The following is a 9,191-nucleotide window of genomic DNA, read 5'->3' as shown; positions in this document are numbered from 1 at the left end:
CTTGTAAGAAAGTCTATTGTTATGCTTTAGAATAACCTTTCTAATGAAATTCAAAATACCCTACATTAATCTACACTGTCTTATATCTCTGAAAATTGAGCCAGTGCTAGCGTTTCTTCATGATATTGTTTATTTATTTAGTTAATAATTATGTTCGACGTAGAAATAGTGAGCAAAAGGAAGAGTTATATTGCGTCGCAGTTCACAGTTTCACTGCGATGCCGGAAACACTTGGCGCGCTCGTAAAACAATAAAAGTAATGGGGACATGTAAATATTATTGCATCACAAGCCAGCATTCGGAGCTGTTAACTACATAAATGGCCCGTGAATTTACAACGCGGACAATTTTTGCCTGCTTTTTACACGTACAATTGATATGGTAGGATGTTAACCCGACCAGGAATATTGAAAACCTATGACCACCTTTAACATCGTAAAACTATAAATCTACCTCAATAATTCTAATGTACAGTTATATTAATATCGTTTAATAACTCTAAAATCGTTTAGTCCGTAACCTTTATTTTTATTCTTTTGACTGCAATTGTTATTGACTTTAGTATGTATACGTTTTCAGCAACCTCATAGTTTTCTTTTTTCCTGATCAGACTACAGTTTAAAAAAAATTATATATTATTATAGATTTTATAATAGGTACTCAAACTCAGCTAAAGCTCCCAAACACTATCGCCGTTGAGTTGTTACACCTTAATACGGCTTTTGGTATAAACGATGAAAGCTTCTAGGAAAGGACGCGGATCGACCCGCACGACCATAGACACAGTTTCGTTTGTGGCAGCATACACTTATTATGTAGCATCATTCATCATCAACCTGCCCTTATCCCTATCGAGGGTCGGCACAGTATGTGCTACTCCTCCATACATCTCTATCAGCCGTCATATCCGAGTCTGCCCCCTTCCTACGCATATCCTCTTTCACACAGTCATTCCATACTTTTTTTGGTCTTCCTCTACTTTAAAAAAATATTATGTATCATCATTATTTGTGGTTAATGGGTTCATGGTGCTTGTCAGTCCGTGGTTTTTGATCGTCCAAATACTTCTGCAGCATCAAGAGTTGTAGAAATCCACGGAACCCGAAAATGCAGTATCATGGTTTGTTCAAACTGTGGTTTACAATTAGTCAGTTGCAACAAACGTAATTGCAAGAATACAATAGGTGCATAATGCCGTAAACTAAATTTAGGTTAGCTTTAAATTCTAAAAACCATATCTTTGCATAAAATTATAGATGCTATTAAATTTAATGCAGAATTACCAAAAATAATAGTTAATTATGAAGTTAGCGACTCTGTTATATGAACACAAAAGGCTTAAATTAAACACTGTTATTTAAATTAGAATGGCTGTCGTGCTATAATTAAAGTCTTTCTAAAGCTTAATATTATAGGGAGTTAACGAATGAAATAACATATTATTTTAATTTCAAAGTTATTCATATTACTAATTTATAATAAACCTTCGCCCCTAGACAAAGTATCATTTGATAAACGATTGAATTGATAATGATTGAAATAATTTAATTGTATGGAAGTGACAACAACATTCGATATACTAATAAAAAAATGGCTAAACACTCATGTATATTCGTCCGGTAGCAGCACAGACTAGTTTCGAGCACATCGGGGGCCCTTCACTCATGGGCTCGAAAGTAGTCGGTGCCGCCACCGGACGAATATACGTGAGTGTTTAGCCGTTTTTATATAAGTTTATTATAATGTCTCAAGAAAGTTTGAATAATTTATCATTCGATATATCACGTATAGGTCACGTATTTTTCCTATACAATTTGACACATTTTATCGGTTCTAATATCGATAGCAATAATCGAATGTTACATTGTCTAACCCCTCTTATCATTTATGTTTTTAGGATACTGTTCCTTCTTTAGCGTCATATATTTTAAAATCAATATTCTACTATTATAAGATGTAATTACAATAATACCAGTGGTTTGGTATAGGAAACAAACTAGCATAGATTTTTCATGCATACGGTAATTTTATATTCACACTCCTCGATGCTAGTTAAATCATTAAATAATTCAATAGTTCAAACTTTTGATTAATGCAAGAATTTCTTTCATAGAGTTTTTTCCTAGAAGAGGAATTCTTTGGAATCTCTTTGAAACTTTTTACACAATTATTTAATACTCAGTCTACATATTTTTTAGCTGTGCAACTGCCGCACTCAGATTCTATTAGTTAAGGGACACGCTTAGTGTTGATTTATATAAAGTAACATTTACAATAAAATAACTGTTGCCCGCAACGTCGTCAGCGTGAAATAAAAAAAATAACCTCTGTTGCGGACAGACAAAATTTAAAAATAATCTTATAAATATCGGAAATAAATCATGCGCACGAGAAATTTAAATTCTATTTTGCTATCCCATATTTATGAATTGTAAAAGCGAATGCGAAGATATAACATTTTGTTTAAACCACTGCATATTATATGCGTTGTAATTATCTCGCTTCTAAATCGCGCTGAAATCTCTATTAAGTGAGCACAATAGGCAACTAAATGAACGGCTTAAACCAAATTTTGCATGAGTCTTTTCGGTTAATAAACACTATGTTACTCGTTTAAGTGAAATATATTGCAAATTTTATCATAAAAATAATTTTAAACTTAAATTAATAGAAAGATAAAGTAAAATTAAATAAAATGTTCAAACTAATTCAATAGTTTTTTTAGTTTATTTCAAAACAATCAAATATTTTCTCTTGATTGAAATTGTTCTTATTTCCTGAAAAAATTGTAAAGCATTCAATACGATACGTAATAAACAATTTTATCGCAATTATTTGTTTTTTTTACCGTTTAATTGCTTTAATATGTCAATTAAACATGCGATTTTCAACAAATAATCCGTCGCTACCGGAGCACAGGAGTAATTACGCCTTCATCCGTATCAAGTGTTGAAATTTGTGCGCTCGTGAATTAATTGGGAAATCGTTTCCCCAGAACTACTTTTTAACAAACCTTGTACATATATTTCATTTAGACAAATAAAACTGTTCTTATTAATCCTTTATTGACAACTAGCCGTCGGATGAATCCGTCCGCGTGGAATTAAAATAATAATAATAAGTAGACTATGTGTTGCTTCAGCCTATGTTCTACATATATGCAAAATTTCAGCAAGATCAATGCAACCGTTCTAGAGACACCTTCAAACAAACATCCATCCATGTATACAGTCGCATTTATAATATTAGTAAAATGAATTTCGAATGGCGACCTTGTACAGGTTGTCGCGCTGTAAGCCTTTACAATGTTGGATGTAGAAGACTGGGGAGAAATCCGATCGTCAGGAGGGGACGGGGCTTACACTTAGTTAATGAAATTTATATATTATGACGAGTATTTAACGTCGATTTACAAGATCTTCGGTTACGCAATGTGTTTAGCTTTCGACTAAACTAGATTAAACGAATGGCCCGCGGTTTTGATCCACGGCATGTAAGTACTACAGGCCTTGGATCAAAACCGACTTTTTCTCGATATGGAAACATTTTAATTTTGAACAAAAAAGGTAAATCCTTACTAAATATTATATATGCGAAAATAACTCTGTCTGTCTGTCTGTCGCGCTTTCATGCCAAAAGTACTGAAGCAATTTAAATGAAACTTGGTACACAGAGAGTCTAGAGCTACAGAAATGACAATGGCAAATAAGCAATCGGCCAAACAAATGTGTTTTCTACCTATAATGTACAGAGGAGGAGATTAATATAAAGATGATATTTCCCCTTACTACCTCTCCCCACCCCACTAAGTCCACAAAAGGAGGTATAATATGAATCGGTTATTCTTTTAATTAAACGTGCACTTTTTCATGAAGCAATCTTTTAAGTAGAATACTCACATAAATTGAGTTTAATGGTCGAGCCAGTCGTGGAAGTAAATTAAGAGCTAGCTTTTCAACAAAGTGCAATTAAGATTAGTAAAGGTGCTTCTCGGTTAATTTAATATAATTTGTAGAAATTAATTTAAAATGCATACATGGAAAAATGGCTTTAAATGAATATGAACTAATTTAGGTCTGTAACATAATGACGCGAATGCGAACAGAAACGGAAGCGAACTAATCTTACCAATATTATAAATACGAATGTTTGGATGGATGGATGTTTGTTTGAAGGTATCTCCAGAACGGCTGTATTGATCTCGCTGAACTTTGGCATACGTATAGAATATAGTCTGAAAGAATAAATAGGCTAGTATTTTTACATATTCCACGCAGGTGGAGTCGAGGGTAGATATTATAGTTTTGATATAAACCTGGCATAAATGTACACGTAGACACGTTTAAATACAAAATGCAACGAAAATTACGGGGGAAATATTATAATACTTTGGTAGCATGCCCATACATAGTTTGGTCCTAAAAATCCATGCATTATTTTTGTTTTTTTATTCTGATATCAACTTACATTGCTTCTTCATATCTATTTTGTCTAATTTCTGACAATAACTCTAACTTTTTTATTACAAATTATATCTTTAGTATTTACTTTTTTAATTTGCCGCCATATTTGCAGTTTATGCCCAGCGTTTAAAGGACATTCTGTGAGTGCCTATAGCACGGTTTCCTATTCGTCGGTTTTTTGTAGTTTCATATACTATTGACATCAGATTAACTAATCGTTGCAACGTATCCAATATTGAAATAGTTATTTTTAGACGGTATTAGTTGATAGTATCATTTGGCGCGAATGTTAAGCTTTATACAAAGTCCAGTGCCAGAATGAATAGTGAAGGGCGTCATTTCGTAACGTCATTTCAAACGTCGACATTTTAGTAACGCTAGTGTTGCGTCAATACACTGTCACATTTACAGATTTTCTTCTTAACATTATGTACGAAAACTGAAATGATTTAACATTGTACTTAAATCTACTATGTTATATTCTAAGTTACTCTATAAAACTTTTACATAGTTCCGTCTTAAGTTACACTTAGTATCACCGATGCGTAACTGCACCGGAGTAGTTTGCGACTGCGATAGTTTTGCATCGTTCATGCAAGTTGATAGGGTAATAAAAAATTTATTACATGCACCATTTCACTCCAACCTATAAATACATTAAAATTGAAGTGTCTATTTGTAATATCGATAAAAAATATTTGTCGATCATGATATATTTACGCAACCTATAACGAAGAACCTTTTTCTTATGTCTGTCCGCAAATACAGCACAACACTGACGAAGTCACGGGCGATTGCTAGTATTTCATATATCTATTTTAATGTATCTAAGTTCATGATTATCACTAGATTTAAAAATAAGTTTAAAGTAGGCGAAGTCCTTAATTTAATAATTATCTACTTACTAACTAGATGGCGCTATTCTTAATTTTTAAATAATTCACTTTTATTTTATCAATAACTTTAAACAATAAAACTTGAAAACATTACTACTACATTAAATAAGCATACAAAATTATCGCGTATTTAATTTTAAAACTTCATCTTTGAGTTTATTTGCCATTATAAAACAGATATTTCTACTGCAATGAGCTTTAGTTAAAAGATAATGTTGATACAAGCGAACCGGACAAAGTCAGGTCCGGACAAACTGCGGAACTCAGCACTGTATAGCATATAACTTATCTATGTTGTTAAATGCAGGAAAAATGATATTTAATCTAGACCCTGCTAGTAGTTTGTTAGTCTAATTGTAATCTGTTAGAACGGTTTTCAATTATTAATATAGAATTGTACACCGTACGAATAACTAAATTAAAAAAGTTTTAGATTATAAGAAAAAGGTTGAAGAACTGGCCGTCAATAAACTAAATGGAACACGCAGTTACAATTTAAAATACGTTATAAAACTCCATTGTTATATTTCATCATTTTTTTGAAGGAAGTAGGCAACACTTAAACATTCAAAGGAAATTTTATGAACCATAAAATCATTTTACATCACATAAGCGGTACGGAAGGGATTCATCCTAAATTTTACATCTTTGCAATTTCATCTGAAGATGAATTTCGGTTGCGTATTTTACGGCGTTTGTTACATACTGCTGGAGAGTTTAGCAATTAAATAAAAAGAAAAATAAAAGCATTCAAACGCAAAAAATCAGTATAACAATCTTTAGTTTAATTGGTAACCATCTTGGCCATAAGATATGTTGTTAATTTTTTAAAACAAAAAATAAATATGACGAACAATCATCAAAAAAAAATTCGCGTTTCGTCTGATGAGTGTGCGTCCCGGAGGCCTAATTTAATCCACTTTCCCTTCCCACCCTTTTTCTCATAAGGAAAGGAAGGAAAGAAGTGGAAGTGGACTTTCTGAATGAGACGATGCATGGAAGGGGAAAATGTTTTCATGCTGTGCATCCTCTCCTCCGTCGATTAAAGGTCGGCAACCTTATAATATAAAAAAAATCAAAGAGCTTGTATACAAAGATGTCAGAATAAGAACATCACGCGACAAAAATAAATAATTTATATCTAACTATTTTAGTTACGATTGATTTTGCATATTTAATTTCATAATATTCCGTTTTCTCGAAATTTGATGTATCACGAATTTATTATAACCAAATATCGTAAAGCGCTCTTCAAATTTATAGCAAGATGATATTGCGAAAGTTTAAACCGTAAGATGATTTCCTTGTGCTAGCGCTAAAGTTAAAATTCCATTTTATAGTTCATAAAATTTCTTATAAAAATTTGATCAGAGCATCGGGAATTTAAAATGACGAAATTTTTAAAATACATAAATCATTCACCCTTAACACATTATTGATAAAGACTGGAGCATAAACTAAGGAATATAAAAAACAATATTTTTATCTTACTAATATTATAAATGCGAAAGTTTTCATGTATGGACGGATAGATGTACATATGTTAGAAGGCATCTCTAGAACGGTTCAACGGTACTCAACTAAATTTTGCTCAGATGTAGGACAAAATCTGGAAGAAGAAATAGGCTACTAATAAGTATTTTTTTTAATTCAATAATATAAGCATACATAAATAATATTCCTCCCATAATAATATATTTTGAGAAAATATTTTATTACGTTTCAAATTTGATTTAAGGGTATTTTAAAAAAGCATGGTACGCTTAATTAATAAGACAGGATCATAAAGAACTTACAATCCACAATTATTATGTGAAATTTTATCCTGCATAATTCTTTATAAAAACAAATAGAAAAGATGGGAAGTAGATGAATTGATTTAAATTTAAATTGAAGATACTCTACACAAAACATTTGCAGTTCTTTGTAAGCAACAAAAGTAAACGTAACATAGTGTTAGAATCAATTTATTCTGAAGCAGGCTACGCTATTCCTCACTATTTCTTAGTTGTATTTTCTTTCATTACGTTTCTAAAGACATAGATTGATATTATGTTATTCATATTATGCTAAACTTTCGATGGGCCGCGTCCGTGTCTGCCTTCGAAATAATACCAGTCCCACTCACCCTTATGAAGGGCCACCGATCAGCTCGAAACTAGTCGGTACCGCCACCGGACGAATACACGTGATTGTTTAGCCGTTTTATATAAGTTTATTATAATGTCTCACGGAAGTTTGAATAATTTCATATTATATTCTTTGATAAGTTTACCATAAAGAACTTTAAAAATAAAACTTATGACTTTCAATAAAGATTTTAAGAAATTGTTTACATTTTATTATTTCGTTTAATTCAATTTGTAAATAACGACTCTATCTTTGGTTTGTGAATTGTTATGAATGTATAAAGTGCCTACAGAAGTAGAATACTGATGTTGGATAGAAATCTCTCTATCTGCTTTATAATATTAAGAGCTTTTATGGGACATAAAGTCTGTCTTCAATGAATACGAGGAGTGTTCTTGCAGTTAAAATTTAACGCGCCTCTGAAGTAATAAACGTGTTCTCAGTCATTTCTAAGGTTAGGGAAAAGTGTATAAATCAAATATTCGGAATATTTAATTAGGCTTTTGCATTTGAATATTGTATTTCTTTATTATGTTGGTGTATGAAGATAACAAAAATTATATTAAACTCTTATTTAGTAGTTCAAATCAAAGCCCACAAAGAATAATATAGAAGAAAAAAGTTTTAGTACTAATTTACCCGTAGAATTTGTCTTTGTGAATGTCCCTTTTGGTCAAAGATTATAAACAAACTCTTGATCAAAAAAATAGTCATAATTAATGTCAAATATAAAATAATTTAAAGTTACACATCAACCTTTACGTAAAATAGATAAAATTCTAACATATTTTATTATTAAAATATTTTATTTGAGTTCGTTCAAAATATTCGAAGAATTTGACGCTTTAGTCAAATATTGAGATTCGTGAGCGAATGGAATTTTTAAACTATTAGAATGAAACATTTTTGTAATAATTATTGGATGAGTTTCGAAGTTTAAACTATTCGAGAATTCATACCTGAAATATGAATAATTTCGTGTCAAATGAGAACATACTATAGACTTGTCTACTACTCTAACACTATGAAACAGTTTTTTGAAGTCTGTATTGATTGAATACATCTCTCTCTTTCTCTCCTCTCATTTGTTATATCTTTCATTTCACTCATGTAACGAAAAGTACACAACAATGAAATAGAGCAAAGACCACAGAGTGTACATCTGTATACTTGTACCACAACATGTATTATAACACGGCTGTCTAATCTACGGTCAGAACACTTAAAAGTAAAAAGAAGACAGTTTTTTAAAGCATTGTAAGATTTAAGGCGATACTTAACTGTCAGCAGAGACAGTGAACATTCGGACAATATATCTTGCGAGATGGTGATACACTTAACGGAGTGACATGGCCTTTGTCTCTCGTTGTTACACTTCTCGTGTGACCTGGTTAGTGTGTCACAACATTTATTTATTTATACGAGCTCCAGTGCCCTACGCTTCTGAATTCTAGAGTAAAATAATACTTTTTTATGAACATGAAAGCAATAAAATTGTTAGAAAACATTTCAGTTTATTTACAAAGAGTTTTATTGGACAATATAAAATTCGAATAAGAGTTTAATCGTTTGAATTATTTGAACAAAATCTGTTTAATTAACCATAGGTTTACACTACTGAGCCGCGTGTACAGTCAGGACACTGCGCAGTGCACCAATTACAGAAAAATTGGATTTATTCTTGGAACGAGACTAACACCGC

This window comes from Papilio xuthus, unplaced genomic scaffold, assembly GCF_000836235.2.
Source record: "Papilio xuthus unplaced genomic scaffold, Pxut_1.1 DF827570.1, whole genome shotgun sequence".
In the NCBI taxonomy this organism is placed as follows: Eukaryota; Metazoa; Arthropoda; class Insecta; order Lepidoptera; family Papilionidae; genus Papilio; species Papilio xuthus.
This window is presented reverse-complemented; position numbering follows the sequence as displayed.